This window comes from Passer domesticus, chromosome 29, assembly GCF_036417665.1.
Source record: "Passer domesticus isolate bPasDom1 chromosome 29, bPasDom1.hap1, whole genome shotgun sequence".
In the NCBI taxonomy this organism is placed as follows: Eukaryota; Metazoa; Chordata; class Aves; order Passeriformes; family Passeridae; genus Passer; species Passer domesticus.
In genome coordinates, this window is record NC_087502.1 from 2,637,227 (window position 1) to 2,662,498 (window position 25,272).

A 25,272-nucleotide genomic window follows, 5' to 3' on the forward strand; every position below is an offset into this window, starting at 1 on the left:
CCAAAGTCCCCGAGGTCCCAGGGCTGTGTCCTGTGGGATATTCACGTGTCCCACAGCATGTCCCTGTGTCCCATAGGATGTTCCCGTGGCTGTTCCTTGCACTGAGCTTCTGCCCTGTGCCAGCACAGAGAGGGACACCCCATGACACCGCACAGCACCCCACGGCACTTTGACCTCTGGTTTTGTCTTTTCTCCTTGGTTTGGTGGGCACCTCTGGCACAATCCTCTGGTACAAGTGGAGGTCGTGATGGTTCATTAACTGATCTCAGAGTGCCAAAATCAACACAGAGGGGATTTCAGTATTGATCAAAACAAATGCACCTTTTATTGACTGCCCACAGCAAATGCCATAGAAGGGTTAGAAAAGAGATAAAAGATTAAGACAGAGAGAGAGAGACAAACAGAGGGTATAGCTACCAAACATAGAGACAAAATCTTCGTGGTCCAGGTTGATGGAAATTCACCTTGTGATGTCAGGGAGAATCTCAATGTCCTGGTTAACTCAGGTATTGTATTTGTGTTTCCCCCAGACAAGGAAGGAATGATGAATCTGACTCCATGTTCTCAGAAGGCAATTGATTATTTTATGATACTATATTATATTAAAAGAATGCTATACTAAACTATACTAAAGAATATGGAAAGGATACTTACAGAAGGCTAAAAAGATAATAATGAAACTTGTGACTCCCTCCAGAGTCTGACACAGCTTGGCCCTGATTGGCCAATAAGTCAAAACAATCAGAGCAAAAACCAATGAAACAATCCCCTGTTGGTAAATGATTTCCAACCACATTCCACATGAGCAAAACAGAGGAGAAGCAAATCAGATAATCATTGCTTTCATTTTTCTCTGAGATTTCTCAGCTTCCCTGGAGAAAAATCCTGGGCAAAGGGATTTTTCAGAAAATGTGAATGTGACACTCAGGGGTCTATTATAGTCCTTTGCCAAGGGGGGGAACAGGTAATTCTCTTGAAATTGCTGAGGGGGAACAGGTACAATGAAGAGTAAGTCTGTTGAAACCGTCAAGGGGGAACAGATCATGTTCTCAGCAGTGAGTGAGAGTCATTGTTTTCTTGATCCAACGACCACACCTGGCACATCTCCCTTCAGTTTGGTCAGCCCCTCCCCATTATAGAATCATAGGGGTCTCAGTCACAGCCCTTGGGAGGGGGGGCTGCAATCTCTTTGTGTCATGGTGGTAGAGAAGCAGATGAAGGGTTTTCCGTGAGGGACCACCAACGTTACTCCTGAAAGTTCATTTGGCCAAGAGGTGGGGAAATTCATGGGCTATTGCCAAGAAGCAGGTGCAAGCATATAGGGCGAGTCACTCCTTTGCCAGCCCCCTGCTAGAAGCAGTCACTGCAAACACAGCTGTGCACAATCACTTGGCCAGCATCCACCTCAGCCAGGCCAGAACTCCAGTCAGGGTCCTCGGGGACCCAGTCTCTGTCCTTGCGATGGTCATGAGGCAAATGAGGGAAAGTTCAGACCATCACTTACAAGGGCCCACGGCCCCAAAGGGGCCTCTGGATTCTCCAAGACCCCAGAGTGTCACAGGGTCCCTGTGATCCCATCAGTCCCTGCAGTGTCACCATGTTCCTAGGAAACACTGCAGTGTCAAAAAGTCCTCATGAATCCCCGCAGTGTCACCATGTCCCCAGGAGGCCCTGCAGTGTCACAGAGGAACAGCACTGGAGTGGGCACAGCACCAGGGGAGGTTTGGCAGTGTTCCACTCTCTGTGAGACCACAGCAGTGGCAGCCACAATGTTCCCCTCTCTCTGACACTACAGGTGTGGCAGTACCATCTCCCCCTCTCTGTGAGACCACAGCAGTGGCAATTCCAACATTCCCTTCTTTGACACCACAAGGGTGGCAGCTCCAAAATTTCACTCTTTATGACCCCACATCAATGGCTGCCCCAGTGTTCCCTTCTCTGTCACACCAGAGCGGTAGCAGTGCCAGCATTCCCCTCTCTGTGACACCACAGTGGTGGCAATCCTGACCCTTCCCTCTATGACACCACAGCAGTTACAGCTCCAGCATTCCCCTCTCTGTGACAACACAGCTGTGGCACTCCCCCTAGTCCCCCTCTCTGTGACACCAGAGGTGGCACCCCCAGCGCTCCCCTCTGTCTGACACCAACACAGTGGCAAACCAAAGATTTTCCTCTCTATGAGAAGACAGTAGTGGCAGCCCCAAGGTTCCAATCTCTCTGACACTGCAGCAGTGGCAGTCCCAGTGTTGCACTGTCTGTGACACCACAGCAGTCACAACCCCAACTTTCCCCTTTTTGTGACACTGCAGCTGTGGAAGGCCCAAGTCCCTGTCTCTGTGGAACTGCAGCAGTGGCAGCCCCAGTGTCTCTCCCTCTCTGACAAAACAGTGGTGGCAGCCCCAAAGTTCCCCTCTCTGTGACACTGCAGGGGTGGCCATCCAAAGTTCTACTCTCTATGACAGCACCCCAGTGGCAGTTCCAACATTCCCCTCTCTGTGACACCTCAACATCTGCAGCCCCAGTGTTCCCCTGTCAGTGACATGACAGCAGTGCCAATACCAATGACCCCTGTCTATGACACCAAAGAGGTTGTAACCCCAACGTTCCCCTCTCTGTGACACCACAGTAGTGGAACCCTCAGCGTTTTCCTCTCTATGACAGCATTGCATTGGCAGCCCCAACACCCCCCTCTGTATGACACTGCAGGGGTGGCAGCCCCAAATGTTCCCCTGTTTGTGACACCACAGAAGTGGCACCCCCAGCATTCTCCTATGACAGCATTGCAGCAGCAGGCACAACATTCCACTCTGTATGGCATCACAGGGGAGGCACCCAAATGTTCCCCTGTTTGTGACAGCACAGCGGTGGCAACCCCAGTGTTCCCTTCTATGACACCACAGCAGCAGCCGCCCCAACTTTCTCCTCTCTGTGACACCACAGGGGTGGCAGTCCTGGTCTCTGTGACACCACAGTGGTTTGTGCCCAAACGTTCCACTCTCTGTGACACTGCAGCTGTGGCAGCAGCACTGGAACAGAAGCAGCAGCCATGAAACAGCAGAGGAGCAGGGGAGGAGCAGAGATGGAGCTCTGGATCAGCGGGAGATGAGCAGTGCTGGAGCAGTGCTGGACAAGCAGAGGAACTGTGCTGGAACATCCTGAGAGCAGCACTGGAGCAGCTTTTGAGCAGCAGTGGAGTAACCATGGAAAAGGTGGAACAGTGGTGGAACCGGAACCACAGACATGAACAGTGGTGGCATGCTGGTGGCACATTGGTTACACATAGGTGGCACATTGCTGGCACGTTGCTGGCACATTGGTTACATATATGTGGCACACTGGTGGTGCACTGGTGGCACATTGGTGGTACATTGGTGGCACATTGGTGGCACAGGCCCCACGGCCGTGGAGCGGCACAGGAGATGCCGACGCTGCGGGACACAGAGCGGCTCCGAGCGCTTTGTCCTGCAGGGACTGGCTCTGCACACCAGAGCGATCCCGGCAGGCTGACCCAGAGCGGGGACAGAAGCAGGAATTGCTGCTGGGCTCTGGAAGGCACGGATGGAGAACATTGAATGGTGACCTGGATGTTTGATCCTGCTCATTGCAGCGCTTTTGGGGTGCCAGGACCATTCCAGTCCATCTGAATTCATGAACTCAGGAGATACTCAGGACAAAAGCAATCAAACTGCCTTCTTCACTGCAGGGAAGCACAGCTTGGGAGAAGTTTCATAATTTCTGATATAGGAACCAAACTGGGTCAATTACTTGCCTATGGTTTGTTCTAGTCCTGAAACTATTCCCAAAGTGCTGGGATTTGGCGTTAAAAACGAGCAATGTGCCTCATCACCAGGATATTGCACACATGGAGTAAAGAGCTATTTGTGGTCATTACGATCCAGAAAACAAATGGATATCTTTCCCTGATTTCACTCTTCCTTCCTCCCTCTCTGGGATGAGGCCTCCAAGACTCCCTGCACGCCTACTTTCCAGAATCTGCTCCTCTGGAGTTGGGATGGGACAAATGAGCAGTGGAAAGAGGGAGGAAAATGGACCATTCAAACTGCAAACTCTGTTCTTTTAGTTTCTGCATTTCCTGTGTTTACAAACTGTCATGTGTTCAACTCTCAGACCAACTCCCACATTTCTCACTTCTGCCCTGGCAGAAAACCTTCCTTTGGCCCTATTTAGGAACTGACCCTCAGAAACACCTCAGTGCAGATGCTTTGTGGTTGGTTTTGCTAAGAGATTACAAGAAAATCAGCGGAAGGGGAGAGATGAGGGAGAGAGCAGAAACAATTCCTTTCTTTTCTCTTCCAGGTGCAAAGTCTCCTGTGCAGGTTGTGCTGCAGCCAGAGACTTCCCAGGCCAAGGGCTGAGGGAAGCGATTCAGCTGAGACATCTCCTCCCTGCTTTGCAGCCCTGGGGCTGGCAGGGGACACAGCTGCCCCCCGTGCACCCCACACAGCCCCTGGAATGGGGGATTCTTCCTGCCTCTGCCAGATGCTCCTTCTCCATCCCTGGCCTGGCTGCTCCTGCTCTGAGCTCCCTGCCATGGTCATTGCTGGGGCTGGGGAGCAGGAGGGAGGAGCTCAGCGCCAACCTGGGAGGTGCCAGCGAGGTCAGAGATGTGTGGAGGTGACAGTGACAGAGTGACGGGATGTGCAGATGGACACAGGGAGAAGAGAACACCTCTGGGGGAAACCTCTTGAAAATCTGGGAGATTTTTGTTTGTAAAATATATATAGATATGGATACACAGACACACAGTGTGACTTTGCTGAAAGGGTTTATTGATTATTGAAGGGAAATGCCCCAGGGCTCCCAGGGGATCAGAGAGTTCCTCCAGGGATGATCATCTCCTCATGCCACCAGAGGGGATCGGGACACCGGTGTCCCCACAGCTTCCAATCCTAAATGACAAACCCCAGAACGTGACTCTGGAGCACACTGGGCCATGGATGGGCTTTGTCCCCACCCCTGTCCCTGCAGGCATGGCTCACCTAGGCATCCAGAGAGGCAGCCAGGCGCTTCAAACGCAGAAGATCCCGCACGTTTTCATACAGAGGGGGCTGGGGACAAAGGCAGGGTTAGAGACCCACTGGGGGCACTGGGCTGGACTGGGAGGCAGGGGAGAGCAGGGGGGCCTTGGGGAAGGGGCTGCAGGAGCAATGGGGTGCAGGAGCTGCTGTGCTCCTGCCCAGAAGCACTGGGCTCCTGGCCAAGAGGCACAGCTGGGGCAGGGGCTGCGTCCTGGCTCATCCAGGGGGTCCTGGGGTGACAGGGACGGGAATGCAGCAGGGGCCCTGGGCAAAGGCTTCCCTGGCGAGGAGCCGTGGGGCACGCTGCTGTCTGGGCTGTCAGTAGGGGTGCACTGGGCTGTGCTGGGACAGACTGGGATGGCCTGGGCTGTGGTGGCCATGCAAGGGGAGGGTCTGACACTGGCAGAACTCGTGGTACCCACCAGAGGTGTCTCCAGGTCCACGACGTTGTCTAAATCCAACTGCAGAGAGACCAGGAGACCTGGCTGGTCAGTGGGATGTCCCCAGTGCCAGCGAGGGATGGGGGGACTGAACTGCCATCCAATTCCCTGAGGGGATGCCCTCCAATGCCAGCAGCCCACTCACCTCCCGGAGATCATCTTGGGTTCCTTCCAGGAGTGCCTGGCAAGGAGAACAAAGGCTTGGTCTGGACTGGACCTTGTGGGGCTGTGGGGGGACACGGGTGCAGGGAGCAGGGCCCAGGCAGAAGGATGGGAATTCAGGGCCTGCAGGGAAATCTGCTGGAGGTGGGGGAGACCCAAAGATACTGATCTGGGGTCAACTGAGGGCCCAGGAGACAGGGCTGGGGGCATGGAAGGAGCAGGGTGTGAGGTACAGGGGAGGAGAAAGGAATTGAGGTGTGGGGACATGGGAGTGCAAGAGAGGGGCTTGGTGGGGACAGAAGAATGAGGACGGGTAGGGACAAAAGCAACAGGACTGAGAGATGGTGTGGGAGTGGGGAGTGAGTCAGGGAATTGTACAGGGGGACCCACCTGCATTGGACAGGAAGAAATGCAAAGGACTGAGGGGAAACATGGAAGGAAAGGCCTCAGGAATGGTCAGGGGCACAGAGAGAGATACAAAAGAGTGGGATGGGAGGGTAGAAAGGGCAGGATGTGGGGACAGCGTTTGGCTGGTGCCTCACCTTGGCCTGTGCCGGGGGGCACAGCAGGATGCAGAAGAGCAGGGCCACGCTGAGCACAGCCACCTTCATCTTCCTCTGGCTCTGGGCAGCGCTGCCTGAGGCTGCAGCAGGTGAGGAGCACCTTTATCCCTGCTGGGACTCCTCCCTGCACCCTCCCTGCCAGCCCCCAGGCCAAAGCCCAGCTTGGCACAGCCCCAGCCCTGGCCACAAGCCCAGCCCTGGCACAGAGTCCACCCCACCTGTGTCACAGATCCAGCCCCCTTGCCCGGCATCCCTCCAGCTTCCTGCACAGGGCAGCTGCCCCTGGAAGGGCCCAGGCACCTGGGGGCTGAGGGGGGCAGGCAGGGAGCCAAAGGCATCTGGGGACCCTGTGGGGACAACCCCCAGTCCAACACAATCCATCCTCCAACACCCCCAGTGCCAGATCCCCCATCTCCTGCTGCCCCTCTCCTCCCAGAGCTTTCCCTGTGGGACAGCCCAGAGCTGAGCCTAGCCCCAAACCCAACATGTGGGAGAACAAGGGGAACAAGGGACGTGTGATCAGGTGGGTGATTGGCATCTCCAGTCACTGCAGACACTGGGAGCACTGGGCAATGCTGATCACCTGCAGACAAGGCTGAGGGTTGGGAATGGCTCAGGCGTGGCAATTCCCACATCCACACAACCTGATATCCCATTCCCTGCAGATGCCAATCCCATCCAGTCTCCATGCCCAGAGCACTGTCCAGAGGGGAATGTGCCCTGCCCTGACCCTCATCCTGTCACACCTGCAGCCACTGAGACCTCCCAGAGCACCTGGGGCATGGCCCTGGCTCTGGGCCCAGGCCAGCACTGGCCCTGAGCAGGATGTGCCCATCCCAGGGACATGGGGAAGGGGGCACCTGTCCCCAGGCAGCCACTCGCAGCTAATTGGGGTAACAGAGGTGCCCTGTGAGTAGGAGGGGTGTTGGTCCCTTATCAGCATCTCTCACAAGCCCTGTTTACCCAGGCCCTGAGGCACCAGGAAGACATTCAGACATCTTGGGCTTCCAAGAAAAAAAATCCATGGTGAAGTTGATCCTGAGAGCTGTCCATGGCTTCATTTTTTGTTTGACATTCCAGGGCATTAGTGAAGGGTTCTGCACCTCTCTTTCCCCAGGGACAATGTGGATTCATCCGAGATGTCTTTGTGGGCCAGCTGGGAAAACATTTCAGGCCACTGCCTTGACTGTTTGCTCTGGAACTCACCCAAAGAGGCACAGTGCTCACGGGGGAAAGATTTTCCTCGGGAGTTTTGCTGCTTTGTGCCCTTGGAGTAGACCCCAGAGTGTCCCCGTGGGTGATTCTTGACCAGGTGTGCAAGTGCTGTGACATCATTGCTGTGCTGAGGTCACCTGGGAGAGGAATTGTGGAAGTTTCTGCAGGGTCCTAAATAGTGAATGAATGGATGAATGAGATTCCCTCTGTCCCTACCTACTATCCAGCAAAACCACAGCCAAGGGAAGAGGCCTGGTGGAATCAGGGGGAAGCAGACTCTGTTGAGCCTGGTGCACACTGGGCAGTGTGGGATGACCCCCTGGTGGTGTCCCAGCTGTCAGTGAAATAGCACTGCTCTGACTGACTGGGCACTTAAGAAACAACAGAAGTGATCAAGCTCAGGAGAGGAGGGGATCTGGTCGTACTTCTCTTCTCTGGGAGTTTCCCTCTGAGGGGGGAGATACCACGAGAATTGGGATGAGGTACAGGACAGGGCTGAGCGCAGCTGCTCCCTCTCTCTCTGGGCTTTGGAGGAGGACAGTGGGAGCTGCTGCTTGGGAAAAGGAATTCGCTACCACCGCCATAACCCAGCCCGGAGCTGCTTCTTCTGCTGTGGGGTGAGCCTCTGCATGCTAGAGCAGCCACCAGATTGGGACCTTATTAACACCTACCTCACTGTTATATTTGCCCAATTATCCCACCATAAAAGAAACTTAATGAAATTAAATGTAGCAGCAATTTTAATGAAGTAGCTTAAAAGTATATAAAATTGAATACGCTCAAAGTATTGACAATATAATTTGGTTTGATAAGGAATAATTTTGTTTCTGATAGTAGTGCATAAGCAAAATTCACCATGCAGGATATGGAGGGCAGGGTCCTTGAACCCTTGCTACCTCACGTACAAATTTCCAAGCCCAAAATTCCCCTTTTTATAATGTATGTCATTGCCATCTCCTCCTATTTTCGATTTGTCATGCTTGTATCTTCACCCTCATCATTGCCTTTACCATGCATGCTCCAGTATTTTTAGGTGCTCGCACCACTCTTTTGGGGGTCATCTTTGATGAAGAGCTCTCCTCTTCCTCAATGTCCTTTGATTCACCTTTTGGATTACACTTCCGCACCAAGCTGGTATAGCGTAAGCCAAAACTAATATAATATAAGCCAATATTATGTTCTAGCATCAAAGCAATAAATCTCATATAATTAGCATTTTCCTGGGTCCCAATCCAAATTTTTCGTTCTTTCTGTTAATTTTAGTAATCGTTATCTCTTGCTTTTTTCTGTTCTGAACATCTGCAGGAGAAGGCAGGGGGAGGAGCCCCCTCTCTCCCTTTCTTTCTTGGCATTACATTTTTAACTGTTTTACTATTTCCAAATATTATTGTAACAATATTGTTGATACTGTTTCAGTTTTATCAGCATGAATCACACCTATTTAGCACATCAATAAAGAGGGACCTATCACCATTTTCTCAGGTGTCCAGGATCCTGAGCCCACCTCTCCCTGCCCTGCTGGGAGCTGGGTCGCTGCTGCCCCACCCCGCACCGCTTCTCCAGCACTGCTCTGGGTTTCTCTACGCTGTAGCCCCGCACCCCCTGCCCTGCCGGCACATCCTGCAGCTCCAGCTACTGCCACAGAGATTCTGATATCTCATCCACCCCGGGATCTATGCTCATTCCTGCCTGTCCAGCTCGGTGCTACCCAGAGTCGTGCTGGGGCACTGGGATCGCCTGCTGTGGAAGGGGCTCACAGCTGGTCTGTGAGTCAGAAAGAGTTAGCTGAAGAAGAGAAGCTGACAAGGGTCGCCTTTGCCCCTGAAAGGAGTTCTACCAAGGCTGTTGGTGTGGAAACAGAGGAGCAGAAGAGATAAACAAGGGTCCTGCAGTTGGATTTTGGCAGAAAGCAGTAGTAGAGATCGCCTTGCACCAATGAGCATGATGTTGATTTACTGTGGCCAATGAATAGGGGAAAAACTTTGTGAGAGTAAATAAAAAGACAGCATGCTGCTAAAACAAAAGAGAAAAGCCTTCTTAAAGACATGGTGCTCTTCTGTGCATTATGACCGTCTCAACAGCAACAGCTGCCCCTGTGGGTTCCTGAAGCAAAGCCTCTCCTCCATCCCTTCCCGTCTCGGCCCAGCCGCCATCACCACGTGCTGCCCGAGCCCGCGCCACAGCGCCCCCTGCAGCCGCGGGGGAATCATCGCACCTGCCCCGCCCACCGGGAGCAGCAGCGCCCCTGCTGGCTGTGCCCGGAACTGCACCCGAGGGAGAGCGCCTGTGGCCGAGCAGGCTGGGACTGCGCTCCTGCTCCTGTCTGCTGCTGATGCTGTAGCTGTTGTTGGTTGCTTTATCATACACACCAGTAAAGAACTGCTATTCCTCTTCTCATATCTTTTGCCTAGGAGCCCCTTAATTTCAAAATTACAATAATTCAGAAGGAAGGGGTTTACGTTTTCCATTGACAGGAGGCTCCTACCTTCCTAAGCAGACACCTGTCTTTCAAACCAAGACACATATTAAATAGAGCCCCTCTCAGGGAGCACACAGAGTTTCTAAAAAGCTCCAGTACTCCAGAATCCAGGACAGCAACCCCTCTCCCACATTCCAGGGAGTACATGCACACTGGCACACAGTGTTTCCCATTCAGGCAAAAATAATGTTTCCAAGGCTGTGAAAATAATAAAAAACCCCAACTAAGAACACATTAGAGAGGGGCCCTTGCAGGGAGCACATAGAGTTTTTCTGATGAGCTCCAGAATAGCTCAGCCAAGCTGCAGCTCCTCAAGGCCGAGGCCCAAGCAGCATTTCTCAGATCACGGTGGGGCTGAAAAAGGGGAGGCAAGGGCAATGCAGCACCACAAGGCAGGAGATCCCACCTGATCACAGGCCCTCCATGCTGACATCCCCTGGCATCCCAAGGCTCTCCATCCTCCAAAGGCTTCTGAGCCCATGGGCACTCCCAGGGACAGCAGAGGGGTGACACACCACAGCTCTCCGTGTTTCAAAGGAAACAATTCTGTGTCAGCACATTTCAACAGCAAAACAACACATGGTGCCCCTTATCAATCCACACTCAGAGCTTTGTAAACAGGACATGTCTGAGTGCCTTCATCACATTCCAAGGCAAAGCAGCTGGCCCAAAGCATCCTGCTCCAGCCTCCCAGGGCTCTCCAGACTGCTGAAGAGCAGGCAGGGCAAAGGGATTCCATCCTCACATCCTCAGTGGTTACAGGTTTCCAAAGATTCCTGAGCTCACCTGCACTCACAGCGCTTCCATGGGAACATCCCAGAGCTCTCTGGGGATGATGAAGGCCCGCTGTGTTCAGAGGCACTCACAGTCATTCAGGGGGTACATCCGAGGTGACTTCAGTGAGCTCTGGCACTGCTGTGTCACAGCCACTCACTGGGGTTCCCTGAGAACAGCCCAGCCCTCCCTGTGCTCCTAAAGAACACCGAGAGCACAAACAGCCCCAGGGGCTCTCTGGGGACATCCCAGGAGTGTCCCCTTGGAACCCACACCGAGCTCACAGCCTGTGACAGGGTCTCTGTGGTGACACCCCCCGTATCTCCAGGCTGCAAAGGAGCCGGGAGGTCACAGGCCCTGACAGGGCTCGGTGGGGACATTCCAGGGGTCTCCAGGCTGCTGAAGAGCTAGGATGGCACAGGGCACCGGCAGCAGGCGGCTGGGGCTGGACACTCGAGGGCTCCTCTGCCCTGCAGATGTACCAGCCCTGTGAAAAACACGCCCACTCTCCTGTGAAAATGTAAAGAGTTTAATAAAGGACAGTAGGAGATAAGGGCTATAGAGTAAATGCTATTAGGCCAGGCGCCTCTTGGCACTCAGCCAAGAGCACACTGCTATTTTCAGGGTACCTCTGAAATACTTTTTCCCTTTGTGGTGGGTTCTGTGCTGGCTAATCCCTAATACACTTACTTTTTGCTGCGAGATAGGATTAGGAGAAAGGTAAAGCAGGCTTAAAACTTTAAAAGGATAGAAAGAAAATTTTATTAAAAGTAATTAAAATGAAAAAAAATGTTGTAAGACTCAAAATAAAGTTTTAAGAACACTCTCTCGACAACCTTTTCTTTCTTACTGACAATGTAAAGAAAGTAAACCTAAGATTTTTAGTTAGTTTACTACTTTTAAAATAGTCTTTTTTTAGTTTACCTAGGAAGAGAAGTGTTACTTGTTAAGGTTATGAAGACTTCTTTACAAGAGAGAAAAACAGTTTTCTTGCGGTTCTTAATTTTGTCATGAGTAACAGCTGCCTGGGGAACCCTGCTATTGTGAAGTTTTTCTTATTTTTAGTAGATTTTTTACAGTTTGTTGATGTGCAATGTCGACTTATTGTTTTAAAAATGAGCTGTTTAAAGGCAAAAGTTTTCACCATCTGTTTCTAAAATAGCTTTCATTTCTGGGAATTCTTTTCTTGGACTACTCTTCTTTATTCTCATATGTTGAATATGCAACATCAGCCTGTTGCATATCCATAGACCCTTATGCGTAGTAAACTTTTCCCCCAATCTAGTTTACATATTCCAAGAATTGTTCAGCATATCTCCTCTATTTTTTATTATCCTTTACAGAAGTTGCCATTTTAATTTCAAAATGAACTTTGGCCTCCCTGATTTTTTTCCTATATGCTCTAGAAGCCCTCTTAAATACTTCTTGAGAGACCTGATCCTCCTTCCAAAGATGATTCGTCCTCTTTTTATTCTTAAGGTCCTTCAAAACCTCCCTCCCCCTCTAGGCTGGGTGATTGCCTCGTCGCCTCATCTTTCAGCACACAGGGAAGGTCTGTTCCTGTGCCCCCAAGATCTCTCTTTTGAAACACATCCACTTTTCTTGAACCCCCTTGCATTTAAGGGCTGCTTCCCAAGGAACTCTTTGAATAAGCCTCCTAAATAGGCCAAAGTCTGCTCTCCGAAAGTCTAGTATAAAAGTCTTATTAATGTTCCTCCTGACTTCACCAAATATTGAGAATTTTATAATCTCCTGATCACTCTGCCCCATGGAGCCTCCAACCACCACATCTCCCACCAGCCCATCTCTATTTGCAAACAACAGATCTAACACAGTCCCTCCCCTGGTGGGCCCACCCACTAGCTGTGACAAAAGGTTGTCCTCCACACACTCTAAAAATTTCCTGGACTGCCTTTTTTATTCTGCATTAAGTTCCCAGCAGATATCTGGCAAATTGAAACCACCTACAAGAACAAAGGCTGATTACCCAGAAACATTCTCTAGCTGCTTATAGAATGAGTTGTCCACCACTTCTTCCAGCTGGGTGGACAATAACAGACTCCCAGTAGGATGTCAGCCTTGTTGGCCTTCCCCCTAATTCTCACCCACAGGCATTCAACTTCATCATTACTTTCAACATCAATAGCATCAAAGCCCTCTCTAATATAAAGGGCCACCCTTTCACCTCTGCTCCCTTTCCTGTCTCTTCTGAAGAGTTTCTGGCTATCTCATGCAGTGCTCCAGCCATGTGAGTCATCCCACCACATTTCCCTGATGGCAATTACACCACAGCTCTGCTGTTGGACCATGGCCTCCAGCTCTTCCTGTTTGTTACCCATGCTGCATGCACTGGTATCCATGCACCTCAGCTGGGCTGCATCTGATTTCACCCCTAACTCAGGCTTACCACCCTTGGGCCTGCTTCCAGTCAGCCCAGCTGCATCCCCTTCCCTCTTCAATCCTAGTTTAAAGCCCTCTCAACAAGTCCTGCCTGTTCATGAGCTAAAAACCTTCTGCCCTTAACAGAGAGATGGAGCCCATCTGGTTCCAGCAGGCCAGGTACAGTAAAAGTTGCCCCATAATCAAAGAATTCAAAATTCTGCAGGTAACACCAAGCCTTGAGCCACTTGTTAATAATTTGAGCACTTCTATTCCTTTCACTGTTCTTCTTAGCCACCAAAGGGACTGAGGAAAAGACTACCTGTGTCCCTGTCCTATCAACCACTTGTCCCATCAACCACTTGTCCCTGTGCCCTGAGGTCCCTTTCAATTTTCCTGACACTCCTCTTCTTAATCTCATCACTTCCAGCCTGGAGTTTCAACAGTGGATAATAATCAGAGGACTGAATGAGCCCAGGAATTCCCTCAGGAATATCCTGCACCTGGGCCCCAGGGAGGCAGCAGACCTCTCTGTGGGGTGGGTCCCCTTGACATGGGGCCCTCTGTTCCCCTCAGAAGGGAATCACCCACCACCATTACCCTTCTTTCCCTTTTGATGTTAGAGGTGGCAATCCATGTTACAGATTAATCATAATTGGGAGGCTCTCTGGGCAGATAATTTTCTTCTAAATCATTTGGCTGACTCTCTAGATCCAGGGGCTCATACCTATTCTGAAGTGGCCCCTGGCTATGGGAGAGGGGTCGGGAGGAATTTTTATCATAACCTCACCATGCAGGGACCATTTCCACTCCCCTTCATCTACCAGGTGTCCTTCTCTTGCCTGACAGTTTGCAGCATAGGAGTCCTGTGACTCTTGCTGGGCCTCGCGTAGGGATGGAAGGGCTGAACGCCACCAATCTATTTCCCTTTCACTTTCCCTGATACTCCTTAGTCTTTAAATTTCCTCCCTAAGCTCGGCCACCAGTGAAAGAACATAATTCACCTGTTCACACCTCAGGCAGCTTTTCTCCTCACTGCCCCCTGAAACCACTGCTAAGCTCAAACACTCTGCACACGACTGGGTCAGGACAGACACATCCTTTTTGGAGGGCTCCATCTAGTTACATGCACTTGTACTAACTACAGTTTTTGATTGTGTAAAAACTATTACTACCAGAAACCCCAAAACCAAGCAACCAACAGAAACACTGCAAACAACACACAGTAAACCTTCCTAGCAAGAAAACCTGCAACCCTGCCTGCTTGCCCTGCCTGTGCAAACTGCCCCGTGAATTGCCACTCAGAGACATGCCACGGCCCTGTTTGCCCACTCCTGTTTGCCGCAAACCCTAGAGGCCTCTTTTAATCTGCCCGCTAGCCAAGGAGGGAGGAAGCTGCACCCCATCCCTGCGTAACTCACAGGCTCTTGATGGCTTCCCTCTTTTCCTGGGCGTGCCACTGGAGGAGGTCCAGGCCCAGATGGTCCCATGGAAGGAAAGGTCCCTCAGCCCAGGCACGCTCAGCATGGGCTGCCCCATCCTCCTCGGGGACCCGCCACTGGTCACAGCAGCCCCTGCCTGGCTCCTGCCTGCCCACACTGTGGACATCCCCAGCTGCCCCTGGGCACGCAGCTCAGCCTGTGCTGATCCTGGGTGGGCTTTGCTGCTGCTACCACCCGGACACTGGGGTGGCAGCTCCATCTCTTTAGTGCAAGAGAAGAGCTGGGCCAAGCCCTGCCCACCTTCAGTAGGGGCCAGAGAGCAGGGCCAGTGCCTTCAGGGGGAGAGGACCTTGTCTGGCTGGAGGCAGCATCTGCACAGCAACAAGCTGTTAAAGCAGCTGGCACAGGGACATCGGGCATGGGCATGGAGATGTGCGATGCGATTAGAGGTCCAGTTCTCCCTTAGGTGTTTGGCAGGATATATGAAGGGAGAAATATACAACTGTGAAAGAGGCCATGGCAAGTGACACAGTGAACAGCGGCTCTGCTATACCTGTCATGCACTGCTTGTGCCCATCCTGCAAGCAGAAAATCATTGGGATTCATCAAAGTGGAATCAGGGCATGTGTTCCTGTCTTGCTTTGAACCTCTACAAGATCTGTGGGGAGCATGAGCTCGTGCTGTGCTGCACTGCTGAGCTGGCAGCACGGTGGATACGGGCAGGACGTCCTCTGTTTCCCCCAGTGCTGGGGCCTGCAGGCACCTTGCCACCCCTTGGCACAGGCTGTGCCACCCAACAAAGCCCAGCAGGCCGGGAGGAGAGCCCGGGGGCAGCGCAGCTGCTTGGGCAGTGGCTGCTGCCAGGGACACGGGCCAAAGCCATCCCTGAGCAGCCACTGCCACCCCTGGCCCTCCCTGCCCCGTGACAGCTCCCCCAGCCCCAGGGGACAGGCTCAGGCCCACTAAGGACACACTGGAGCCTTGCTCTTACCCTCTGTCCTGTCCTCACCATTGGCACCCCATGCAGTTACTGCCGGGTTTCAGGATGTGTCCCCCATGGAAGGACCCCAGCAGGACTGCTCAGAACCCGAGTGCCCTGAGCCTGTTTGGGATAATTCCCATGAGCAATGCCAGTCTTGTCCAGCCTGTGTAAGACTAAACATTAAGAATTAAAAGCAATTTTACTTTTTATTGCCAAAGTGTCAGAGGATTCTAGGTTTCCCTGACTGTAAAACTACTTGGACAAATACAGAACTGTTGGAGGAAAGGGGAACAAATATCTGGTGTCCGTATTCTATGAAAAACTCTCCTCAATGCTACAAAGGAAAAACATATCTAAATGTTTCAAAATGAAAGACAAAGATAACATGAGAGTGCTCTTGGTCTGATGAGCCCCATGCCCAGCTGCTGCCTGCCCATGCCTGGCTGTGCCCAGACGAGCAGCTCCGCCTGTGCTGGTGGTAGCACACAGACACCTGAGCTGAAGCTGGACTCAAGCCTGTGATAGATAAGTAATGTGACAGTTGACTCTCACAATTAAAGGATAAATATCATGTATACACGTTAAGAGAAGATTTATACACTTACAGATATGTTTTACCCCCTGTTGTGTTTTTATCATGGGGTTACCTGAGTTTGGGACATTTAAGAGGGTCACCTTGCTACGAGAGCAGCACCTGACCTCCAAGCGAGATGTACGGAAGTAAACTCCACCACTGGACATCAAAGAAGGAGTTGATGGACAGAACTTTAAGAAGGGCAAAAGAGTTAAAAGGTGAAACCTCCATTGTGTGGATGAGCACGTGGTGGGAAAATCCTCTATACCCGGAGCCATAACATTTTCCCAATTCAGTCTCTTGTTATACTTTTAATAAAGGTTTTAATAAACATTTAAAATTTTTACAAGTAAATATAACTTTTTCAACAATCCATTCCTAGGCTAGAGGGCTGCACCTCCTGTCCTGGATGGAGAGCAAGGTCAGTCCCTTCGGAGAGGGAGGTGGGTGGTGGTGGCGGCATATTTCCAGCTATAAGCTGGTAATGCACTTGTGGAAGGGACAACAGACACTGGCACGGAGATGCAGCATGACAGGCCCAGTTCTCCATGACTGAGGCCTTTGGCCGGTCTGGTGAAGTTCCAGAGGTGCTCCTGTGGAGAGAGGAGGTGGCTGAGTCCCCAGCTGCCAGTGGCACACAGGGACCCTCCTGCACAGCAGGGCCCAGAGCTGGCAAGGCTCCCCAGCACGGCTGGAGCTGCTGGCACAGGCCAACAGGGGACGGCTCTGGGCAGGGTCCCTGGACAGGAGCGGGCCCCAGAGTGCCTCTGCCTCTCAAGGGCAATCTCGGCTCTGCTCTTTCTCCTCCCCACCTCCCTCTGCCTCTGCCACGTGCCCCTGGGGCGGCTCTTGGCCAGGCAGCCTCAGTGGGAACCAGCACTGGCTGCAGCCCCAGCGGGCCCCCAGGACAAGGCCCAGCAATTAAGAGGCCAATGGAAGCACTGGGCAGCAGCAGAACCCTCAGCAGAGTTATTTGGAGAACCATGGACTGGCCACAGCTCCACTACGACCTCGCTGGGAATGCTTCCTGTCTACATTAGATTTTCAAAAGAAGCTCTTTCAGGGAAAGATGTCCACTCACCGTTTCTTCTTCCAGTAACACCAGATTCTGACACAGCACAATATGAGAATAAGGTCCAAACAAAGCAGGCCTGCCAGTAACCCTGTCCAGCAGCCTGTTCCCATACAGAAGCCCCTTCCAAGGCCCTTCTGGGCATCGGGAACACGTGTTGTGGTGCCGGCTGCATCTGTGGGAGCAATGGGGAACGTGAGCCTGTGCTGTGCTGCACTGCTGAGCTGGCAGCAAGGTGGATACGGGCAGGACGTCCTCTGTTTCCCCCAGAGCTGGGGCCTGCAGGCACCTTGCCGCCCCTGGGCACAGGCTGTGCCAGCCAACAAAGCCCAGCAGGCCGGGAGGAGAGCCCGGGGGCAGCGCAGCTGCTTGGGCAGTGGCTGCTGCCAGGGACACGGGCCAAAGCCATCCCTGAGCAGCCACTGCCACCCCTGGCCCTCCCTGCCCCGTGACAGCTCCCCCAGCCCCAGGGGACAGGCTCAGGCCCTGTCAGGACCCAGCGCAGCCCCTGCTCAGTCGGGAGCCAGGGCTGGCTCTGGCCCTGGGCTGGCGGCAGGGCTCCCGCTCGGGGCTGCTCCTGTGCCTTGGGCCTCTGGGCACTCAGGGCCAGCTCCGCAGCAGCTGCAGCGGGAGGGACGTTGCTGCACCAGTCCCGTTTCCCCGGGGCTCTGAACCAGCTCCAGAGGCCTGGAAGCCGAGGCGCCTCCAGCTTTGGCTGCTGCAGGGCCAGGGAAGACCTGCTGCCACACAGCCCCACCCAGGGCTGAGCCCAGCACAGCAATTACCTGCTGTGCCCGTGCCCGTGTCTGGCATCACTTTCCTTCCAGCAACAGGGGCTGTCCATGGGGAAATGCTTCCTCCAGGATGTGCCTCCTTCTGCACAGATTTTTGGTCCATCACTTCTGACAGGAAAAAGGACAGCTGGATTAGATGGAAGAGTTCCTGATTTGGGTGGTGGCATCTCCAGATGTCACGCTTATCCAACATGGGGATAGGTTTCAGAAAATATCATGGCTTTTGGAGCAGGTCCAGGGCTCTCACTTTCCAAACAGCTGCCATGCCTGAGCTGCAGGAGCAGGGAGGGGATCGCGCAGGGCGAGGGCACACATGTGCATGGTTCTGTGCTGGCACCTGCAGCAATGCCCCCTGGCCCAGCTTTGGGCTCTGAGCTGGCAGCTCTCCCAGAGGAAAAGGCCATGACCTACCCTCAGCATCTCCCAGAGGCTCGGTCCTGGACATGGCCTGGGAAGCTGCACCACCTTCACCAGCAGGTTCAGCTGCAAAGAAAGGCAGGACAGAAGAGCTCCTGTGGCACTGCAGGAGATCCTCAGGCTGCCCACAAGGCTCAGCCCCGGGGCACAGCCCTGGGCCCGGCCCCTTCCCTCTCTGCTCTTCTCCCTGGCTGCACAGAGCACACAGAAGGACACACTGGCATTACACACAGGAGGAAGATGGACAGCTAAATGCTCCTTCCTCGCACTGACAGTGATCCTGTGGGATCCCTCAGGGCTCCAGAAGGGAGCAGGGCAAAATTTTCCGTATTCCATCAACCTTCAGATGATCTTAAGTGAATGGGCAAATATATGAGCTCTTGCCATTTGGTCACTGTGTATTCTCTCAGGAAAAGTACATTGAGCACTTGCCTCCAGGATTTCCCATGAGTTTCAAGCCATAATCCAGCAGGTTTCCCAGATAATCCATGTCTTGATCCCAATCTAGAAGTTAGCAAAGATCAGAACCATGTCCATGATGTGCTGGGATCCCCTTCTGCCTCAGGGAACTGGGCACTGCATGTAGGTCGGGTAAGGCCTTGGGAGCCAGATGTGAATGGACGTGGCCAAAGCTGCTCAGGGGCCTGGAGAGCTCTGGGCAGGCTCATGGTCAATCCCTATCCTCTTTGCAGGCCCTGTGCAACATCCCTGGAGATGTGGCTGGAGCAGCCAAGGGCCCGTGGGGATTCTCTCAGTCACACAAAGAAAACCCTCCTTTAATCCCTGGGAAGAACTGCAGCAGGCAGTGCTGCAAGTATCCCTAGCAAACTCCCTCCTGCCTGTCCTCCCAGCCGCCCTTCCTCCATCTGCTGGGACAGCTCCCTCAGCCTAAGGGGACCCAGCTAAGCCCACTAAGGACACGCTGGAGCCTTGCTATCTCTCTCTGTCATTTCCCCACCACAGGCACCCCGTGCAGTTGCTCCCAGGTTTCAGGCCAGCAGGACTGCTCAGTACCCGAGTGCCCCGAGCCTGCTCGGGATAATTCCCCTGGGCTGTGCCAGTCTTGTCTGGGCTGTGCCTGCACTCCAGGCAGCAGAGAGGGCAGCTGAAGCCTCAGCAGGGCTCAGGCCCAGAGGCACAGCAATTACCTCCTGGGACTGTGCCTGGCATCGCCTCTCTTCCTGCAGCAGAGGCTGCCACAGATCCACTGCTTCCTCGGGGAAATGTCGCCTTCTGCCCAGCCTCTGCATCCACTTCTACAGAAAGGAAAAGGGACAGCTGGATCAGGTGGGGCTGTTCCCCACTGGGAAGTGGCATCTTCAGCAGCCAGTACTTGGGAAAGACATGGTTAAAGATCAGGAATCCACACAATTTTCTGGGTAGGCCAGGGTCCACTTTCATGATAACACCCGCCCTTAGTGATCATCCTGGAGACTATGAAATTTCAGGGGATCTTAGGCCCATGGTGCAGTTTGGGCTGCCTGTCAGCTGATGCCAAATGTCTTCCTGCAGAGGCTGGGCAGAAGCTGCAGCCAGGCCAGGCTGAGAAACAGCCCTGCAGGGCGTGACAGCAAAAGCAGGGCAGTGAGGCTGCCATGGATCCCTTCCCGCTGTGCCGGGCACGGCGTGTCCAGATGTGCAGCCAAAGGCGCTGGCTGCTGAGACCCAGGGGAAGCATGAGGGAAATGCACCCACCTTGTTCGGCTTGCAGCAATTCTTTCAGCATTTGCCTCATGTTTTCGGATGGATCATGGGGTTTCTAGTGTCCTGTAGCTTTGTTCTTTCTCCTTGGAGGACCTTAGAGCAACATAGTTCCATTTCCCAGGAATGGATCCCACAAAAGCAGGGCTCAGCCTGTGGGGTCAGCAGGGACACACTACTCACTTCTGTGATGGTTGCCAGGCTTCTGTGTAGGAAGCAGCAAAGGAGCTGGAGAAGTCCTCCCTGCAGACACACCTGTAACACAACAGTCACAGAAGCTTCTGCCATCTCTGCTGATCTGCACGGGCACCACTGAGCCGCAGGAGCGGTGAGGGGATCGCGCAGGGCGAGGGCACACATGTGCATGGTTCTGTGCTGGCACCTGCAGCACGGTCAGGATATTGTTAAGAAAGGCACATGGAGAACTTGCCTCCAGCATTCTTCAAGAGTTTTAAGCCATCATCCAGCAGGGCATCCAGATAATGCAATTTGCCATCCCAATCTAGAAGGGAGCACAGATCAGAACCATTTCCCTGGTGTGTTGGGGCCCCCTCTGCCTCCGATAACAGGGCACTGCAAGTGGGTTGGGTAAGGTTGTGGGAGCCAGATGTGAATGGACGTGGCCAAAGCTGCACAGGGCCCTGGGGAGCTCTGTGCTGGCTCCTAACCAATCCCCATCCTCTTTGCAGGCCCTGTGTAACATCCCTGGCGAGGTGCCTGGAGCAGCCCGGATTGCATTTGGGCTCTCCCACTCCCAGAGCTAAAACTCTTGCTAAAGCACTAGTGAAAAAATGCAGCAGGCAGTGCCACCATCATCCCTCCCTCAGTCCTCTCTTGCTCCCTTCCTAATTTCCTCTCTCCCTCTATTCCTCTTCCCCCTGAAATTGCTCCCTGAATGGAAAGGACATAACCAGGCCCCCTCAGGACACACTGGAGCCTTCCTGTCCTGCTCTGTCATTTCCCCACCATGGGAATGCAGATGCTCCTAGGTTTCAGGATCTGCCTCCCATGGAGGGACCCCAGCAGGACTGCTCAGTACCCGAGTGCCCCGAGTCTGCTCGGGATAATTCTCCTGGGCTGTTGAACTGGTTTAGGACAAATTAGGGGAAAATATCTCCAAAGGAGCCCCTTATAGGAAACAAAACCCTCCGCACCTTCCCCCCTCCCCACCACTGGGTTCGGGAAGAATTTCTTCAGAGGGGAAGTGGAAAAAGCTTGTTTATTAAAGAACAACAAGAAAACACTCCCAGCACAAGAGAAATAGCCCGAGATGGCGACAGATGTTTCACCAGTCCAAGGGGTCGAGCCGTTTCTCTCTTCGCTGCGGAGGGTACGAAGCTTCTCTTGCAGACCCCGGACAGAGCCCCTTGCCCGGCGCCGGTCCGATATCTTCGGGGGGGGAAAGGGGGGGGGGGGAAAGGGAAGAAAGGGAACAACAGAAACCGGGGAAAGGAAAAAAAAAAAATGGCGAAAAAGCAAGCGAGCTAAAAAAGCAAGAAAAAAAAAAAGAAAGAGAAGCAAAGCTAGAAGAGCAAGCAAGCAGCCAGCCGGCCAAGCAGCATGCAAAAAGCCGAGCCCCAAGGCAGGGGCGGGGGAAGGACAAAACGATAGACACAACAAACGGAGCAGGGAACAGAAACCACGATTTGGGATAATAAGCATGAAAATGTCCTGTCCCCACGACATTCCACCCCTTATCCCATATCGTGAACATGTTATTGAACAACGTAAACTTTCTTCTCACTTGCTCCAACTTTCCACACTTACACGTTTTCTTTCATTCTTACTTGCTCAGACCTTCGACACTTTCATATTTCCTTCTGTTTCATGTCTGTATGATCTAATGTACAGACAATGGTGGTCACGCTTAACAAACAATGATATCATCCCACAATCAGATCTCCCTGAGGTACACAACGGGTTGTCCCATCTTTCTGCATTATCCACCAGGTATAACCTGGTCCTTGAGCAAAGACAATCCCACGAATGGGTTTGCCTGTACTCGAGGCAGGATTAATCCATACTGTCTTCTCCAACAAACCTCTGACATGGGCCACTGGGACTTTATCTCCATCTACTATATTGAGGGACTCAGACTGGGCAGGACCTGCTCGGTTGGTGGAACCTCGAGTGTTAACTAACCAGGTGGCCCTGGCTAAATGCTGCTCCCAGTTCTTGAGAGACCCCCCACCCAATGCCTTCAAGGTGGTCTTTAACAATCCATTGCATCTCTCCACTTTACCTGCAGCTGGTGCATGGTAGGGGATGTGGTATACCCACTCAATGCCATGTTCCCTAGCCCAGGTGTTAATAAGATTATTTTTAAAATGAGTCCCATTGTCTGACTCAATCCTCTCAGGGGTACCATGCCTCCAAAGGACCTGCTTTTCAAGGCCCAGGATGGTGTTACGGGCGGTAGCATGAGACACAGGGTAGGTTTCCAACCATCCTGTGGTGGCTTCTACCATTGTGAGCACGTAGCGCTTGCCTTGGCGGGTTTGAGGCAGTGTGATGTAATCAATCTGCCAGGCCTCCCCATACTTGTATTTGGACCACCGTCCACCATACCATAGGGGCTTCACTCGCTTGGCCTGTTTGATGGCAGCACACGTCTCACAGTCATGGATAACCTGAGAAACACTGTCCATGGTTAAATCTACCCCTCGGTCTCGTGCCCACTTGTAGGTGGCATCTCTACCCTGATGGCCTGAGGCATCATGGGCCCATCGAGCTAGGAATAACTCTCCCTTGTGTTCCCAATCTAGGTCTATCTTTGACACCCCTATCCTTGCAGCCTGATCTACCTGATGATTGTTTTGCTGCTCTTCATTAGCTCTGCTTCTGGGGACATGGGCATCTACGTGGCGAACCTTCACAGGTAGTTTCTCTAACCTGGTGGCAATATCTTTCCATTCTTCAGCAGCCCAAATTGGCTTTCCTCTACGCTGCCAGTTAGCCCTTTTCCATCTCTCCAGCCAGCCCCACAGCGCATTGGCTACCATCCACGAATCAGTGTAGAGGTAGAGCTTTGGCCACTTCTCTCTTTCAGCAATGTCTAGAGCCAGCTGAACGGCCTTAAGTTCAGCGAGTTGGCTTGATCCACCCTCTCCTTCAGTGGCTTCTGCGACCTGTCGTGTGGGGCTCCATACAGCTGCTTTCCACTTCCGTTTCATTCCCACAATGCGGCAAGAACCATCAGTAAAAAGAGCATACCGTGTTTTTTCTGCCGGCAGTTGGTTGTATGGTGGTGCTTCTTCCGCTTCTTGTTCTTCTTCATCAGCGAGACCAAAATTCTCACCTTCAGGCCAGTTTGTAATTACTTCCAGAATCCCAGGTCGATTCAGGTTTCCAATACGGGCGCGCTGTGTGATGAGAGCAATCCACTTGCTCCATGTTGCACTGGTGGCATGGTGGGTAGAGGGAGTCTTTCCTCTGAACATCCACCCCAGCACTGGTAGTCGGGGTGCCAGGAGGAGTTGTGCCTCCGTGCCAATCACCTCCGAGGCGGCTTGGACTCCTTCATAGGCTGCCAAAATTTCCTTCTTTGTAGGAGTGTAGCTGGCTTCAGACCCTCTATAGCTTCGACTCCAGAATCCTAATGGTCGGCCTCGAGTCTCACCAGGCACCTTCTGCCAAAGGCTCCAGGACAGGCCATGGTTCCCGGCTGCAGAGTAGAGTACGTTTTTCACATCTGGTCCTGTCCTGACTGGGCCAAGGGCTACAGCATGAGCAATCTCCTGCTTGATCTGGGCAAAGGCTTGCTGCTGTTCAGGGCTCCAGTGGAAATCGTTCTTCTTGAGGGTGACCAGGTAGAGAGGGCTCACAATCTGGCTATACTCCGGAATGTGCATTCTCCAAAACCCTATGGCGCCTAGGAAAGCTTGTGTTTCCTTTTTGCTGGTTGGTGGGGACATAGCTGTGATCTTATTGATGACATCGGTGGGAATCTGACGCCGTCCATCTTGCCACTTCACTCCAAGGAACTGGATCTCTCGAGCAGGTCTCTTGACTTTGCTCTTCTTGATGGCAAAGCCGGCTTTCAGGAGAATCTGGATTATTTTCTCTCCTTTCTCAAACACTTCTGTTGCCGTTTTCCCCCACACAATGATATCATCGATGTATTGCAGATGTTCTGGAGCCTCACCCTCCTCTAATGCAGTTTGGATCAGTCCATGGCAGATAGTGGGACTGTGTTTCCACCCCTGGGGCAGTCGGTTCCAGGTGTACTGCACGCCCCTCCAGGTGAAAGCAAACTGAGGCCTGCATTCTGCTGCCAGAGGAATGGAGAAAAATGCATTAGCAATATCAATAGTGGCATACCACTTCGCTGCCTTGGACTCCAGCTCGTACTGGAGTTCTAGCATGTCCGGCACAGCAGCGCTCAGTGGTGGTGTCACTTCATTCAAGGCACGATAGTCCACCGTCAATCTCCATTCCCGTTCAGATTTACGCACAGGCCAGATGGGGCTGTTGAAGGGTGAGTGGGTTTTGCTAACCACCCCTTGGCTCTCCAGCTCACGAATCATTTTGTGGATGGGGATCACGGCATCTTGATTCGTTCTATACTGCCGGCGATGCACTGTCGAGGTCGCAATTGGCACGAGCTGCTCTTCTACCCTCAGGAGTCCTACTGCAGATGGGTTTTCCGTCAGTCCAGGCAAGGTGTTCAATTGCTTAACGTTCTCTGCCTCTACAGCAGCTATGCCAAAAGCCCATCTGAGTCCCTTTGGGTCTTTGTAATAGCCGTTCCGGAGGAAGTCTATGCCCAGAATACACAGAGCCCCTGGGCCAGTCACAATGGGATGTTTCTTCCACTCCTTCCCAGTCAGGCTCACCTCAGCTTCCACCAGGGTCAGTTGTTGTGATCCCCCTGTCACACCAGCAATGGAAACAGGCTCGGCCCCCACATGTCCCGATGGTATTAGAGTACACTGTGCACCAGTATCCACTAAAGCGTCATATTTTTGTGGTTCTGATGTGCCAGGCCATCGGATCCACACCGTCCAAAAGATACGGTTTTCCCATGCCTCTACCTGGCTAGAGGCAGGGCCCCTCTACGCCTGTTTATCCTTCTTTCCTGGGGCATATGTCTTGGAGGTTCCCTCAAGGGGATCAGACATGTCATCATCATCATACCTGACTGTTCGGCTACGGGCAACTGGGGCTGCTTTCCTTTTCTTACCTTCCTTCAATTCACGCACCCGTTGTGCCAGAGCAGCAGTAGGCTTCCTATCCCATT

At 52.8% G+C, this 25,272-nt stretch overlaps 1 protein-coding gene and 1 long non-coding RNA gene across 2 annotated transcripts in view; one reads left to right on the plus strand and one right to left on the minus strand.

Annotated features, from left to right (window-relative positions):
* LOC135287370 (zinc finger protein 664-like) overlaps positions 1-25,272 on the plus strand; it is an 85,079-nt gene that overhangs the window by 18,210 nt on the left and 41,597 nt on the right.
* Positions 19,506-20,310, minus strand: LOC135287471 (uncharacterized). The gene is made up of 3 exons (XR_010351153.1): positions 20,217-20,310; positions 20,028-20,129; positions 19,506-19,588 (listed from the first exon to the last, which is right to left on the minus strand). It is a non-coding gene; the product is annotated as an uncharacterized LOC135287471 (long non-coding RNA).